Source organism: Varanus komodoensis, unplaced genomic scaffold (assembly GCF_004798865.1).
Source record: "Varanus komodoensis strain SLA01 unplaced genomic scaffold, ASM479886v1 scaffold10, whole genome shotgun sequence".
NCBI lineage: Eukaryota > Metazoa > Chordata > Lepidosauria > Squamata > Varanidae > Varanus > Varanus komodoensis.
The window spans coordinates 7,062,813-7,080,898 of NW_025335269.1; positions in this window are offsets into that span (position 1 = coordinate 7,062,813).

Sequence of the window (18,086 nt, forward strand, 5' to 3'; positions counted from 1 at the left end):
AGCATGGGCTACATTAGAAAGTTCCAGTTTGCTGAGTGTAACAATTCAAGAATCCTTGTATCCAAGCTAGTCACTTTGGCAATGTGCTATCAATTATTCTCTACATAATAACACTTGTTTGAACATAAGCATTTCCTAGAAAGAAGTTATAAAAGAAGACTCTTCCTAGGGAATTGCACAAGAAATGTTTCCCTTTTTGTGCATGTGGCGACTATAACATTTTTTTTTTTAAATTCTCTGGCACCATTACTTTCATTTGGCCTCTGTAGTCATCTGCTAGAAAGGGCCTGTTGGTATGTTAATCCTGTGTGGGTTTAACACAGGAATAGGCAACTTGTGGTCCTCCAGTTGTTTTGGTGTACAGCTCCTCCAGTGCCTCCCATCATTGGCCGTGATGGCTACGTCTGACAGATGTAGGCTGAAACATCAGGAGGGTGTGAGTTGCCCAGCCCAGAGCCACTGAACTCCTCTGATCATCTTCCATGAACAAGGCAAGCTCTAAAGATAGGAAGTTTTGTCTTTTTTTTTTTTTCACAGCTCAAAAAGATTGGTTTTTAGCAGTCTTCTCCAACTGGCAGATGTGTTGGACTTCAACTTCAAACTCTTTTTGATCAGACAATGTGCCCTTTTAATTTGGATTGCTCACCATTTTGAGCAAAAAGTTTAAGCTACAGATTTTGGGATTCATTTTAAATCAGTTTCTTACGATCTTAACTGAACTTCACCAGTTCTTTCGGAAAAGCATATAAATAAGCAGATTGAGCCTCTCATGAATTTTATTTATATATTTTGAGCTAAGTGGGCTCAGTCTAGCCAGCCCTTCAAACAAACGACACCTTTAAAACAGAGGCGAGTTTTCCAGCAGCACTTCAAAGAGAGGACATGTGGCCACCCTATGCGCAACAGGAAAGCAGTTGCTGCTTGCACAAATGTGAGCCAGAAGGGATTATTTCAGTCAGCACGCACTGGCTTAGTCTGCATTGATAAAACACTGGGACAGGCAATGGAGAGGGTGCTTTGTGGACACCAGCAGAGTGTGAGCTACTTCCATTCTCTCTTCTTGGTGACCATGGCCACAGAGAATCATTCTAGGACTATCTGGCTGTTTGACTCACTATATAGATTTATTTTATATTTATATAAAATATTTTTTTATTTATTTTAATTTTATTTGGATTCTTATATGCCACCCCAGTCTCATAGGCTCTGGGTGGTTTACAAGAGACTAAAAGCAACAAAGAGTCAAATTTAATCATATTAAATAAGTGTATTAAATGAAATGTTTGTTATATGATATCAATATATGATAGAGTAGACATTTTTACAAAAGCAAACTGTTGGACCAGGAAACTGTAGCTTGATGAAAAGCAAAATCTATTAACATTCAAATCAAAATATTAAGCTAAGGTACATGATCTAAGTTATGTTCCATTTTTATTTTTAATTCAGTACAGCAATCTGAAGCTGATTAAAATCTGCATTATCGGTTTATATTAGATCATACCGGATCTCAACGTAGGCAAAAGCAGTGCGAAGTACGCATGCATTGGATTCAACACACAAGCAGCCTGCATGCACCGTTTTAATGATTTTGCCGCCAACCTGCTATGCTCGACAGGGTGATTCAAATCCACATGGACCAAACATCAAATTTTCAAAAGTTACTTTTAAAACTTGGAAAATCTGTCGAAAAAAGGTGCCGGAACTCCATTCCGGTGCGTTCTATGACAAAAAAAGCACTGCTCCTAAGTATTAACAAATCTGAAAAAAGACCATCAGTTCTTGGGGTTGAATATAGAATTTTGGTCCATTTCAAAGTTTCCAATATAACAAAGATAAATTTCCAGTGAATTTTGCAAATTTTAGGCATGTAAAGAAACAGTGGCAGCCAGGCCTATTGTATCAACATTAAAAGCAATCAGATCAACAGCTAATCTATCAGCCCGCTGTCTATTTTCAACATAATCCACTGTCTCTGATCAAACTACTGTTCTAATAACTTGTTGCAATTTATCAACCAAAATTACAGCTATTATTTTAACATCAACATCAATTCATCAAACAGGCCAATAGTTAGCACAATGTTTAATCCTTGCCAGGTTTAGGAATAATAGTGATAAAAGCATCACTTAGTAATGATGAAAGAAATGCTGATTCAAAAATATAATTATAAAAGATGGTAAGACTTTGGGACCAAAGGGCTGGATAACGTTTTATAGCATTCAGTTCATATGCCTAGACCAAGTTATCCCCAGTATTCTTATTCAAAATTGTTCTCATAATTTCCTCAATCTGCAGGGAAGCCAAAAGAACTGCCATTGTGAAGAATAACAACATGGAAGATGGACTTGGGGGAAAAAAACCTGCCCATAGTCTGCTGCAATATTTCACTTCCTAAGCTATAGAAAAAAGAATATATTTTTTCCAATGGTGAGTGTATATCTTTGTGAGAAGTAAGTGCCATATGGCTGAATAACATTTCAGTACTTTTGCTGCTTAAGAACCTGTACCAGGTTCTGACTAGATCATTCATTATTTTCCCCATATGCCTGTCATAGGCAGGTTAAAGCAAATTCTGCCTGCTGTGAAAGAATATTATGCAACTCATATTTGACATTCCACAGCTCCTGGTAAAATTGTATGGTTGGAGAAATGGCAAACTGGGTTGTAAGAGATTTCAGCTTTTCATTTAGAGATATTTGTTGCAATTTTTATATTTTGTTTTTATAGGAAGCATAAGCAATAATTCAGCTCTGTATAAAAGCTTTACTGGCCTCCCACTCAATCACATACTAATCAACTGTACCCTCATTAATTTTAAAACACCCGAGAAGCTAAGCTGAAACCTGTTTTTTAAACATCAGAACAGAAACATTTAAGTGCCAGAGACTCACAAGTCTGAAAACTGCAACTTCTCAGACGGGCATGGTCTGTAACTACCAATTTATATACATTTATTTTAACCCTGCAAAGTTGTAGAAACCATGTGTATGTTCAAAAATAAACTAATCAAAAGCAATTATGATGAACAGGTGAAATAAATTTAGAACTTCTTGCATCAGTTTCAAAATTCTCTAAGCATCAGATTAACCAGTTCAGCCATGCAGGGCTGAAACATAAATCTCACCAACATGTGCTTCTTAAGAGTGGGGGTATTCCTTACAGCAAGGGATCTAAACCTTCATCAAAATCCCCACCTGCAATTAAATGGTCATATGCAGTATCAACTAATTTGCTGAAACATTCATGAAACATAACTACAGAATCTTATCCGGGTTCTACACCCTCATCAGAGCAATTACTTTTATCATTATATTTCCCACCAAAATCCAAACATGGCCATCAGAATCACTAACAATCTATTGAACTGGAAAGAAAAGTCATTTATGGGTTATAAGCACAGTGCTTTAAGCTGAGTCAAAATGTCAGTCAAAGCTCTCCAACCTAATCTTTTCTCACCTTTTGCTCATATAAAGCCACCTGTGAGTTTCCCCACATTAATGCTTATGTAAAGCCCAGTCATAAAACATGGCTTCTCACTCTGAAACAATGAGAAATAAGTCCTCCCGTTCACTGACTCGATGCATTATAAACATAAAAAGCAAAAACAAAAGCTGAAGCATCCAATCTTCAGCCAGTTTCTCAGGAAGTACTTCCTGAAAAAGGGAGAAAGGAAAAAGAAAGAGGGAAAGGTTGAATAAAAACAACTTAGGAAAAGCTGGTAGTGGAAGTTGCCATCAGCACTATCTGGACAGAAGTCTAAGCAAGGCACACAGGTGATATGGTGAAACTCTTCCATGCTATGGTGTTTGCTGTTGTTGTTAGTTGCGGAGTCACGTCCAACCCATCGCGACCCCATGGACAACATTCCTCCAGGCCTTCCTGTCCTCCATCATCCCCCGGACTCCACTTAAGCTCACACCGACTGTTTCAATAACTCATTCTAGCCACCTCATCCTCTGCTGTCCCCATCTTCTATTGCTGTCAATTGTTCCCAGCATTAGGGTCTTCTCCAGTGAGTCCTTCCTTCGCATTAGGTGGCCAAAGTATCTGAGTTTCATCTTCAGTATCTGGCCTTCTAAACAGCAGTCAGGGTTGATCTCCTCTAAGACTGACTGCTTTGATCTCCATGCAGTCCAAGGGACTCACAGGCACCTTCTCCAGCAGCACAATTCAAAGGCCTCAATCCTTCAGTGCTCAGCCTTCCTTATGGTCCAGCTTTCACAGCCATACATTGCAACTGGGAAAACCATAGCCTTGACTATACACACTTTTGTCGGCAGGGTGATGTCTCTGCTTTTTAATATGCTGTCTAGATTTGCCATAGCTTTCCTCCCAAGGAGCAAGTGTCTTTTAATTTCTTGGCTGCAGTCACCATCTGCGGTGATCTTGGAGCCCAGGAAAATAAAATCTGTCACTACCTCCATTTCTTCCCCATCTATTTGCCAGGAAGTGAGAGGACCGGATGCCATGATCTTAGTTTTCTTAATGTTGAGTTTCAAGCCAACTTTTGTGCTCTCCTCCTTCACTCGCATCAAGAGGCTCTTTAGTTCCTCTTCACTTTCTGCCATTAGAGACGTATCATCTGCATATCTGAGGTTGTCGATATTTCTCTCAGCAATCTTAATTCCAACTTGTGATTCATCTAGCCCCACCTTTCTCATGCTCTGCATATAAGTTAAATAGGCAGGGCAACAGTATACAGCCTTGCTGAACTCCTTTCTCAATTTTGAACCAATCAGTAATTCCATGTCCAGTTCTCACTGTTGCTTCTTGACCTGCATACAGGTTTCTCAAGAGACAAATAAGATGGACTGGTACTCCCATCCCTTTAAGAACTTGCCACAATTTGTTGTGATCCACACAATCAAAGTCTCTAGCCAAGTCAATGAAGCAGAAGTAGATGTTTTTCTGGAACTCCCTAGCTTTCTCCATGATCCAATGTATGTTGGCAATTTGATCTTTAGTTTCTCTGCCTCTGTGCAACCCTGCCTGTACTTCTGGAAGTTCTCAGTCCACATACTGCTGGAGCCTAGCTTGTAGGATTTTGAGCATAAATTTGCTAGCATGTGAAATGAGTGCAATGGTACAGTAGTTCGAACATTCTTTGGCACTGCCCTTCTTTGGAATTGAAATGTAAACTGACCTTTTCCAATCCTGTGGCCACTGTTGAGTTTTACAAGTTTGCTGGCATATTGAGTGTAGCACTTTAACTGCATCGTCTTTTAGAATTTTTAATAGCTCAGCTGGAATGCTGTCTCCTCCACTAGCTTTGTTCTTGCTCAGACCTCCTAAAGCCAATTTGACTTCACATTCCAGGATGTCTGGCTCAAGCCCAGTGACCGCCCCATCATGCTTATCAGGGATGTTAAGCTCCTTCTTGTATAGTTCCTCTGTGTAATCTTGCCACCTCTTCTTAATCTCTTCTGCCTCTGTTAGGCCCCTGCCGTTTGGGTCCTTTATCATGCCCATCTTTGCATGGAATATTCCCTTCATATCTCCAATTTCCTTGAAGAGATCTCTAGTCTTTCATATTCTATTGTTTTCTTCTATTTCTTTACACTGTTCATTGAAGAAGGCATTCTTATCTCTTCTAGCTATTCTCTGGAATTCTGCATTCAGCTGGGTGCATCTTTCTCTTTCTCCCTTGCCTTTCACTTCCCTTCTTTTCTCAGCTATTTGCAAAGCTTCTTCAGACAGCCATTTTGCTTTCTTGCATTTCTTTTTCTTTGGGATGGTTTTAGGTGCTACCTCATGTACAATGTTGTGAACCTCCATCCATAGTTCTTCCGGCACTCTGTCTATCAGATCTAATTCCTTAAATCTATTTGTCACCTCTACTGTATATTCATCAGGGACATGATTTAGGTCATGCCTGAGTGGCCTAGTGCTTTTCCCTCCTTTCTTCAATTTAAGCCTGAATTTTGCAACAAGAAGCTCATGATCTGAGCCACAGTCAGCTCCTGGTCTTGTTTTTACTGACTGTATAGAGCTTCTCCATCTTTGGCTACAGAGCACATAGTCAATCTGATTTCTGTGTTGACCGTCTGGTGATGTCCATGTGTAGAGTCGTCTCTTGGGTTGTTGGAAAAGAGTGTTTGCTATGACCATCGTTTTCTCTTGACAAAATTCTATCAGCCTGTGCCCTGCTTCATTTTGTACTCCAAGGCCAAACTCCAAGGCCTGTTACTCCAGTTATCTTTTGGCTTCCTACTTTAGCATTCCAATCCCCCATGATGATAAGGACATCATTTTTGGGGTGTTAATTCTAGAAGGTGTTGTAGGCCTTCATAGAACCACTCAACTTCAGTCTCTTCATCACCAGTGGTTGGGGCATAGACTTGGACTACTGTGATGTTGGATGGTTTGACTTGGATTCAAACTGAGATCATTCTGTCATTTTGGAGATTGTATCCCAGTACTGCTTTTCCTACTCTTTTATTGACTATGAAGGCTACTCCATTTCTTCTGAGGGATTCATGCCCACGGTAATATACCTGATGTTCATTTGAATTAAATTCACCCATTCCTGTCCGTTTTAGTTCACTGATTCCTAAGATGTCGATGTTCAGTCTTGTCATCTCTTGTTTGACCACATCCAGCTTGCCTTGGTTCATGGATCTTTACAGCATCGGACTTTCCTTTTACCACCAGATACATCTGCAACTGAGTGTCCTTTCAGCTTTGACCCAGTCGCTTCATTCTTTCTGGCACTACTAGTACTAGCCCTCTGCTCTTCCCCAGTAGCACATTGGACACCTTCCGACCTGAGGGGCTCATCTTCAAGCATCATATCTTTTTGCCTTTTGATACTGTTCATGGGGTTTTCATGGCAAGGATACTGGAGTGGGTTGCCATATGGTGAGATTTCCTGTATTTCTATTTCATACTTTCCCCTCTAAAATTGCATCTATACATATAAATTAGCATATGCAACTTGCTTTCTGGTGTTCTCTTTTTTCCATAACATCTTTACATCCATCCATCGTCTTTTTTCCCTCCCTCCCTCCCTCCCTCCTTTCTGGTGAACCATAAGTGGCTACCACCTTCTCTTTCTTGCTTCAAATTCTGTTCTAATTTACCTAATATAAGCCATAGTATAACAAGCCAATTTTAGACCACAGACCTAATGGTTTGAGACTCTCTAGATGGCCATGAGTATTACTCCAGCAGGTAATATTCTTCTCCTGCAACCCCCTCCTGCCTCATTCCATGGTTCTTCTACATTTCTGATAGGTTAAATCAAAGCAAACATTTCAAAAACCAGCATCCCTCCCCTTAGTATATCTATTTTGAAAGGCACCGCATTTCTGCCCTTTAAGTTCATTCAACTCATGACAGCAATATAATGAAGATTGTTTCCCCTAGTACTAAACATATTGACTTTGGAATAAGGACAATTGTGTGGCAGAAGGGCATTTTATATTTTAAAAGTAAATGTATTAAAAAGTGCTCCAGAAATTGCATATGCTCAGTCCCACCCCCAACCCCATGCCCAGCCTGTTGACTCAAAAATACGTACCTTCTGGAAACCAAATTACAGAGCAGGCCTGAAAGGAAAAACAAACTTGTCCAACTGACTTCAACAGACAAATTTACTATTGATTCAAAGTAATAAATGTTGCCTTGTGCTTCGGAAAAAGCTCACTTCCAGTGTCTCCCAGTTTAACTGGGCCAGTTAAAAGGTCATTTTAGAGTTCGTTTTGGATTGGTCACCTGCCCACCCATTCTTTCCTGGGGTTATGGCTGAAGCCTTTGCATTATTATTTGGTTTTACAGAAGGAGGCTTTAGAAGGGCTTTCAGGGACTTCCTGAGCATCAGCTTATTTGGCACTGGTTGTTGATCAGATATTATGCCTGGCATAACCTATAGTTTAAAGAAATTGGTTTGAGGCTTTCCCATTTTGCTTCATTTCCTCAGGCAGGTCAACCATTGCTGCCTCAGTGATAAATGATGAGGACACATTTGTGAATGGGCCCTCCTCGGATGCATATGTTTGAAGTTGGGGTGAGGAATCAAAGATTCAGCAGGGTCATCAAGGTCATCCAAACACCACCTCAAAGCTTGGTCTGCCTTGTTCCTGTTCCTGAATGCATGTTTTATTCTTGTGTGAATGGGGAAATGTACATACAGTTGCACATTCATAAAAGTGTGAGCCCAAATGTATGTTTTCTCCCATTGACTAAAGTGTAAAAATGCATTTTTCTAGTGTGCATATTTTATTAAGGAATAAGCAAACTCTGCCAGAAAAATGCACTCAGGGAATGTGAATAGGGCAAATCCTGAAGTTTTATTTAGTACTGTGTCTCTCTAGTTGGAAGTTCACAATAAGTTTGAGTAGTAAAAATTAGTATCTTCTCTACCTACTTTAATTACCTACTGTAATCATATACATGATAAATAATATATAATCAAACTTTTAAATGTCTGGTTCTCATGCAGTTGTGGATAAAAGAAGGTGTTTATTTCATGCACTGCAAGCGTTGCTCACTGAGAGGCCAAAACTGTATCTAGGCATTGCATAAGTATAGGCAACCAATAAAGTCTTTGTTGTATGGCATGTTTCCTAAAGCAGCTGATTTTTATTCCTATAAATATTAGACTAGGCTTGTATCAAATCTGCAGATCTCCCAATTCAGAATTCCAGAGTTCCTGCAGCATTAGATTTTGGTCAGTTGTTGTAAATGAGTATATCTTATAAGCCATGGAAAACTGGCCACAACAGCTACTCTTGTTCTAACTGCTATCTTTGATTATACTGCACATGTAAGCCTTGCTTGGCATACAGCCTTCCTTTGGTATAGTTGCAGATTTGTTCCCTACATGATGAGATGCGGCTGCTGTGGACAGGTTATTCTTAGTTCATTTTGGATCTTTTGTAGACTTTCCAGACTTATATCTTCCCTTCATAGCATTGGCTTAGGGTTAGGGTTAGTCTGAATGCTGCAGGTCCTCACTGAGAAGGCCAGTGATCAGAGACAAGTTGACCTGAAGGGCAGCCTGCCCACTTCTACCAAACATTTTCTGAATCTGAAATGAGTAACCACCAGGAAGTGTTGGGTACAAACATTCCCAATTCATCTGAGTGGATCTCAAGAGCCAGTTCTCTTGGCTACAGTAGTTTATGCCTTGACAGAATACCTGTGAAGATGCCTCTACAGCATGAAGGGGTTCCATGATGCAAAAGCAGTTGTGGAAATACTGAAGGTAGAAGATTTGAAAACCACCAGCTCAGAAGTTATGTTCTGAATCAGGTGAGAGAGATGCTCCCAAGGTCCTGCATGCCCTTTTCATCCTCTCTGCCTACATACTATCTGCCTAGGTAGGATGTCTGACCTGTTTGTGGATGGGTGATAAAGTTTTTGGATTTGAATTTAAATACAAGAATAGTCAAATCACACCTCCAAGACTAAATGTGGAATGGAACACTCCTCAGTGGTAAAATCTGTACATTTATTTATTCAGTGTATGAGCCTATAAAGCTCTCAGGGTGATGTGCATAGTGAACATAAGCCAGTGATATAAGGACTATGACTCCAAGGACTGTCAGGTCATGTACCTGGGCTCCTCTTTCTCTGGGTGTCTCTCTTCCGCTTGCCACAGAACACAGGGTAACTCATTCCATGCCAAGGTGGATGACAAGCTCAACACAAAGTGGCCCATCTGCTCCACTTCCTGCCAATCAGGAAGCAGCTGGGACAGGGGGGCAAAGTTCAACCCAAGAGGACCAAAGGGAAGACTACATATCCCTGGTCCTCTAGAAAAACATAAATGGGTATGCCCTTCAAGGAATTTGTTAGTTTCTACCCTGCAAGAGAAGTAAGCAATGGTGACCAAGAAAGAACAAGAAGATTGACTAACAAAGCCCTGGAGCCACATGGCGCTGCAACAAATGCAAGGCCCAGGAGTTGCTGCAAAAACCAGGTTTCAAGGAAGACACCTTGGGAAGGAAGAATGGAAGCAATTGCTAGAACTCCACTACTTAGAAGAACTGTAAAAGATGTTTGAAATAATTTTCTTTAAAGATGGGGAAGAATCTCCATGAACCAGATTGCAATTCTCCTCTCCTAAATGGTGTTGGCCCCTTTCTCTTTCTGTTTTGTCTGCCAGCTTTTGTTCCACATGCAGGTTTTAACCAAAAAGCACCCCCCCCAAAAAAAAATTAGACCAGAAGCCCAATATACAATGAAAAGGAAATAAAGCAAGGTATTGTGTTTGCAAACACAACTGTGAAACAGTGAATTACATCAAAGTTTTTCAGGAAACAATTTAGCTCTCCAAAATCACGGGGCGGGGGGGGCAATTAAAAGAGGACAATGTAGAGACATGGTCCCACATCTCAGTATTTGAAGATGTTGGAGCAAACAAACACTGCACATTCCCAATCCTGACAAGCATACTGGGATGACAGAACACCTTTCTGTATCTGATTAATATTCCAACAGGTTAGGATAAGATGCTGTGAATTCTATGAGCCCAAAGGGCTAGAGATGGTTTTTTTCAGGAACAGTAGCCCCAGACTGCATGCCAAACAGTGAGCTGCTTATGAAAATGTGATAACCATATGGAGGAGGGTGTTGTCATCCCCTCCTGGAAACATAATTTTAAAATGCTGCATTGGGATAGTGCAAGCTCCTTGCATGAGTCTGGAGAGCAATTTTCTCCTGTTTCTCCCTCCTTGCATTTTACCAATGTTTCAAAGTGAATAAATAGAATGGTTTGTTTGGAAAGAATAAATGGTGTTTGACACATGGCATCTAAATAATGCCACATGGTGTGCATGAAAGAGAATGGAAAATAGCATGCAAATAAGTGTAATATTCAGTTATGACAGATTGCAGTTATAATACTGGCAGGTTTTGAACTATAAAATGTTATATTATTGGAAATAAACATTTTAAGAGGCCTAAAACCATGTCTGAGTTCAAGTTCTCAGATCACTGTGGCTCATTGTACAGAACTATATTCAAAAATGTTGAAATGTTTTAGCCTGTATTAAAAGATATTTTGATGACCACAGTGGGTTTGTCAAGCTAGATCCTAGAAAGAAAACTTCACCTAAAGGCAAATCATTTGTAACACTTTAGCATTTGTCCTGCAAAAAGGTAAGATATGAAGTGCCAACAGTTCTGAGCACAGACCAATAACATCTGTATTTTATATATACGTTGCCATTTGGTACTATTTGTTTCAAGCTGCCATCTCTTCTTCATTCCTTGCTTTGGCTTTTTCTCTTCCAAAACTTAGACTGCAGGTATACTATGATCAAGCATGTTGTCAAATAACAGCACTGTTTCTTATGCCTAGTCCCATGCTTGGGGTTTGTTTCAGACAGTTTGTCAGCTCTCGATGTAAATTTGTTTCTTCCAGCTGTGCCTTGTCCTTCCATAGATCTGTTCCAATGCCCTATGGAAGAGGTTATCTTATAAAAGATTATAATCTTCAACCCTTCTTATTCCCTATCTTAACATTCTTCAGTGTTGACCAAATGTTCAGGTGCTTGAATATCTGGAATATTATTATCCAACCTAATGAAGGGAATTTTCCTCCATATTGGCTTGTGTGCTGCAGATGATCCTGTGCTGAATTAGTTCGACTTCTTTTCCGGGGAGCCCTTGGCAAGTTTTTGACGTTTTTAACCTGGCCTAGCCTACAGGAGCTGTATTTCAGCCATAGGTCATACACTTTATGCATAGGAGCCTTAGTCCCTCAGCATCTCCAGGTCAACAAGGCATTTATTTACTCAGTTGTCTGATTAGTGCCAGTTTTCCATTCTTCTATATGGGACTAATTATGGAAACTGACTCTTCTATCTTTTCTTTTTTGTGTCCTGGATCTCCCACTGGATCTCAGATTCTAATACCATGAGAGAAGGAGAAAAATTTCTCCTAACCTTTCTCATAACATTCATAATTTTGTATCATGCCTTCCCTTACCCACCTTTCATCTAAGCTAAGAGATCCCAAATGTGGTAACATTTTTTCATAATAGTGGTGCTGTAGGCCTTTGATCATTCTGTCTTTTTCTGAACTTTTTCCAACTCTACCACATCCATTTAGGTGTGGTGCCTGGAACAGTTCACAGTATTGTAAGTGCTGCAGCACAATAGATTTGTATAAGTGCATAATATTGGCCATTTTATTTTTGAATCGTTTCCTAATTAAGTATAATATTGCTTGTCATTTTGATGCCTATTTTCTAATTTGGAGAGATCCTTCTGGAAGTCTTCACAATCCATTGTCATCACAATGACAGGCGTGATCTCGGTTGTGCTGGGACGGTGGGGAGATGGTGCGCTTGTGCTCGGGGTAGGGGAGGGGAGGGGAGGGGAGATGGCCGCGATCTTTGTTGTTGTCACTTTGCTTCACATTTTTGTGATTTAAAAAATGGTTACAGAACGGATTAACCTTATTTACATTGAACCTTATGGGGAAATTTAACTTGGCTCATGACCAATATGGGTCACGACCAGAGTCCTGGAATGGATTAAGTTCGTGAGCCAAAGTAGCACTGTAGATACAGGCAATGCACAGCTTAGTGTAGGAAAGCTCTGAGAAGGAAAGGAACTAGGCGCCATTTCTCTCTGCACACCCTACATATCTCACTTGAGACTTACTGGCTGTATTAGAAACAGTGACTGTGTTGCAGAAGGGACTGCTACGCAGAGCAAGCCTTGCATATTTGCATGTAGGTGTGCAAAGTTCTTGTGCCTTCAGTCTCAGTATGAGCCATCCCAAACCAGGTGTCCTCCCAATGTTTTTGACTATAATAAGGTCCACACAACATGGCCAATGTTCAGGCATGATGGGAGTTGTAGTTCAAAACACTTGGAAGGCCCTAACTTGAGGGATGCTATCACAGATGTTTTGGAACTCTTGCACACCTGCCAATACTGGTCTGGACTAGATGGAGAAGAGACCAAGCAATAAGTAAATTATGGACAGGGAGTACTACAGCTTCTACTATATTAGAACTGCTGCAGGAACTGGAATTAGGACAGCTGGAGTGAATTCCTAAACATTACATAAACCCATTCACATTTTTTGAAAGTTAAAGATCATCAACAACAATGAATTATTTCTCTTTTTTCCATTTTTTATCTGTTTCTCAACAGTTCCTTTTAATTCCCTATAGTCCCTATTTACATAAATTCAAGCTTCCTTTATTTTTAAAATGCATTTTCTAGTCCACCAAAGCAATTTTTGATGAAACAGATAATGCATTCTTTAAAGATGTTGACTGCCCAAAACAGAAAAACATGAAACAAACATCTGCATATCAAATATGCACATTTGCTAAACTTTTAAGAGGTGAAGGTTCAGTTTATTTCCTGTAGCTTTCATTTTAAACAAACAAAAGAGTTCAGCCAACAGTGTCTAATGTTGTGTGTATGATGAACAGAGGGTCATATTTTGGCGGCTGCTATGTGCTGAGGAATAAATGCACTGAAACATATTGGGCATGATCCAGTCAAAGCTAAACCCTTAAGTCTGACTGATTTCCATGGGAGAATTATGCATATCTTTAAGATTTTCTCTGCCATGGAAATCAACATGCTACCTTTTATGTTACTATACTAGTATTTTATATACCAGTTCAGTTATCATAGGGAGGCGTCAGCCAAGCAAATTGAAGAAGACTGAGAGTTGGAAAGGCAGAAATGAAGGAACTAAAAAGATAATCAAGTGTAAGGATGTTTTACTGGAGAGATCAGGTCAAGATCGTTCAAACTATCATATGCCCAATCACAATGTATGGCTATGAAAGCTGGACAATGAAGAAAGCTGATAAGAAAATTGATATATTTGGTTACATGTAGTGTTTGAGGAGTGTTGTGAACACCCCGGATGGACAGAAGGACAAACAATTGGGTACTAGATCAAATCAAGCCACAGCTTCCCTTAGAAGCAAAAATGGCAAAGCTAAGGCTGTGATACTTCAGATACATCTTGAGAAGGGAAGACATCTTGGAGGGCTTTCATTCATAGAGTCACCATAAGTTGGAGATGACTTGGTGGCACACAGCAGCAGCGGCACTGGAGGTGGTTCTTTCTGCCCTCTTGAATTGCCACTGCAGTAAGGCTGGGAAGCTTGGAAATGTATGGCAAGACCAGCTGCACACTCCTAGTCACCTGAGCATCACCCAGCTGGAAGGGCACATAAGCTTGCAGGTTAGGTTTGAGCTAACTTTTTTTTAGTCTATAAGGAAATAATATTCTGCCCCAATATCATTTTAAAGTATATTCTCTTCAAGATCATACTCTGTAGAATTTGATTTGATGCATTAAATTTACAGAGCCATCTACCAACCAACCAATATTCTTGAAGCAGCTAATAAATCATGACACATGATTAAAAATAACAAAATACTATACAAAAAATAACACAATGCACCCTAGCAAAACCTTTTTTGTAATAAAGGTAGCATTAAAAATCAGCAACTGAAATTAAAAATTATGCTAAAAAAGCAAGAGCCCATGGAGTGTTTAAAGGCCCGTGTGAGTGTCTATATGGGTTGTACTACTGATTACCAATATTGGAAGTTATCCAGCTGCTTTGCTTATAGCAAGTATCAATAGTAGATGTACTATTTATTTATTTACAGAATGTTGCAGTGTGACTCACAGAGTCAGCCAAGCAGCATGCTCTAGTCCTGAATGCACCATCCAATTCTCCACCCTGGCTTTCCATCCCCCTTTGAGCAATCAGGCCTCCTTAGCTCCCTAATGAGTACTCCCGGTCCACACATGGATACATTTGCCAAGTGTGTGTTCCCTATTTAGGGGTTCTGTCCTGTGAGTGCTTTGTGCTTTTGCCAGTCTTGAGGTTCTCGCCAGCTTGATGATGTTCCTATCTCTATATTATTTTCACCCTGCTGTTCATCCAAAAAAACGGCTCCTAGATTAATGTTGTGAGATTCAGAACCTGTCCATGGATTAACAGAAGGGGTGAGGACCAGAAGGTGCTATTTTGGCTACATAAGGACCGAAATTCTCAAGGAGGAGTTTGAAAAAGAACACATTCCAACATTTATTGGAAAATTACCTTCTGAGAAATATCCGTTCAGTTCTAACGGCCACCTCTACATTTTACTGTCTTCTGCAAGTGTGTTCCCTGAATTCCAGCTGAGAAGGCAGCTTATGTGGTTTTTTCATTGTTGATACGTTTATCAAACAGGAAGTCAGTGCAGTGAACAGAAGAACAAAATATAGAAATATGAGAAAATATGCAGTTTATTTCAGGTTTATCTTTTAGAGACATTAAGTTTGATAGAAACATCCTGAATGGGACTGAATACAATGTCAACATTTTGCACTTTAGCTGAGACACTGGTTCTAGAAAAAGATTTGAGTAACAAATTAGTAACATGGGGAAAAACTAATAAGTGAAGCACTGATGATAAATGAGCACAAGGAAGAAAAGCAGGACAGAATTGTCTTGAGTTGCAGTAAATATAGGTCGAAAACACAAAGAAGGAACAACTATCAGAAAAACTTTAAAAAATCAAATATGTCATAAAACACATCTAAGGATCCTGTGATGTATAAATTCACACAATGAAAACTCAGTATGAAGCCAGTCAGCTCATTTTTGTATTTATGAGCATTTTGACTCAACTATCTTAACTTTCATGTATGAACATGTATTTTCTATAATTAATATATTATTCATCTAGCCACAAGGAGTACTGACTTTCTAATGCTGAGAATGTACTTAAGAATCTGGGTTCTGTAGAAATATCTTGCTAAGCCAGTTCAAACATTGCTAGTCATACTTTGACCAATCTTTCAGCAGAAGGACTGAATCTTTGAAATTACATATAAATCTGTCCCAAGGAATCAGTAGTTATCAGAAAAGATCACTGCCTTGATTATTCCTTGGATCCTGAACTCTACCAAGCTAAATGATGCCAAGTCCTTCTTTCAAGCACGACTTTTCTCATATCATTACAGGTTGGGTTGATTTTTTAAAGAATAATCTCAACTATACATGTAAAAGGTAGAAATATGGTCAGTCCCTGTTCCTAAGTATAAACTAATGTTGCAAGTTCCATGGTGAACACACAGACTGTATTATAAGAAATACTGAGGCCTGAAATGCTTCTTAAGGGGAGACCTATACAATCTGGGGCAACCAAGAGCCATTTCCCCCCTCCCTTCAATACGTAATCCAAATAAAAGTAGGAATCATGCCCCCCACCCCATGCAAACACACCCTCTGACAAGCAGCACAGTGATGATGCAGATTTCAATTCCACCTTAACAGTCACATGGGAAGAAACTAGTTGGTGGCATCCCTGTGTTTATCCATAACATGTAGCTTCAGCCTCCATTCACCAGCTTGTCACAACTGTATAAGGGACATAAATGAGCAAAGCTCACACACATCCCTAAGCTGAAGGCATGGCAGCTCCGAGAAATCACATAATTGTCCCTGCTTCCTCAGTGAAGTCCATCACCTTCTCCAGATGTTTATGTATTTATCAGTTCATTTAACTGCATCTCTATATATTCCACCTTTCTTCATGGGAGCCCAAGACAGCATGCACAATTCTCAAAGCACCACATGAGAGCATAATCTTCATAATAATCCTCCGAGGTAGGTGGGACTAAGAGGTGGCACCTGACCCATGAGCTGAGTGCGGAGTGAACCTGCATTCCCCCTCTCCAGTCCTAACCTGAAACCCCTATACCACATTGTTCTAATTGAACTATCAGGATTTTGAACTATTTGTTCATGAGATTAGAAACTTTCTCTCTGAATAGTTGCAGAGTTTCCCCCTGGTCTATTAACTGGATGCCTTTAATGTTGAAGGAATGACCTTGCATTATTTTCAAAGCTTAAGTGCAACATCTGAAAAGCATCTGAACTTCCTTCAGAAACCACACACACTCCCCTCCCACAAGCAGGACTAGAGTCTGAGAACATCTGAAAACATATGTCCATGTGACTGTCCCCTTGACAAAGGAAAAAGGGAGAATGCAAGCTGAATGAAAACAAAATGTTCTTTGGACTGTCTGACAAAAGAGCCTTTTGTTTTTCGTTAAGTTGCTTCATGCTGCTTTTTGCCAAGCAACGTTTTTGTTGTTATTTAGCTACTAAGTTTTCCTCTGGCTGAATAAAGATTTATTGTCTGATACCACACACAGTGATAGATGGTTTTAGCTCACTGCCTGAGATGCACTGCTCAGTTTGGAATATAACTGTCTGGGTCATCCATGCTATAAAAAAAGAGTAGTTTTACTTCATAGCCTCCTTCAGAGTTTTCCAAAGATACCCACATGCTTAAGAAGGGCACCAGCTTCTCCATACCTCCAGACCAGATTTTTCATCACCATTTTCAACAGTTTCTTATTTATTTATATTTATATCCCACCTTTCTCCCATTGTGGAACTCAGGGAAGCTACATGTGGTTCCCAGGTGGTCTCCCCTCCAAACAGGCCAGTCCCAGGCCTGCTTAGCTTCAACATGGTGGATGTGTTATGTGCCTTCACAGCATACTCTGGACCATACACCATACCATAAAAGGTAATCCCTTTGTTGTTTTCTTCTGGTTTACTCATGAAAATATACCAGTTGACTTCCATTGACTTCTTACTAGTCCCAAAGAGCCCATCCAAAACTGAGTACTTGCAAATCATTTTGGTTAATCAAGACAGTTCTGTACAAGTTGTACTGCATGTGCATGATCTTTCCCAATTCCAAAAGTACATAAAACTGTTTTGTAAATTATAGGTAATTAAGCTAACCACAAAAGGACACTAATGATCTTTTGGTGCCAATTTCCTAAAGTCATCTACAAGCTCCCTGGCTTTCTTTTGACCCTACTTTCCAAGTAAAGAGGAGTGTGACAGAAATGTCTCCAAGGCCCTGTTGAAATAGTGGAATGATAATCAAACATCTGTCTTGCAGTTGCATGAAACAAAATTATTATCATGCAATTTTGTATAAAGTAAAACCTAGACTGACAATGCAAGTATTTCTCATTCTCCCTCTCTCCCTCCGCACCCCCCCCTTGCTCTCATTCACACCAATTTAGGAAGCTTTACATAAACAGGTGAAAATGCTCCCTTTCTTCTTTTC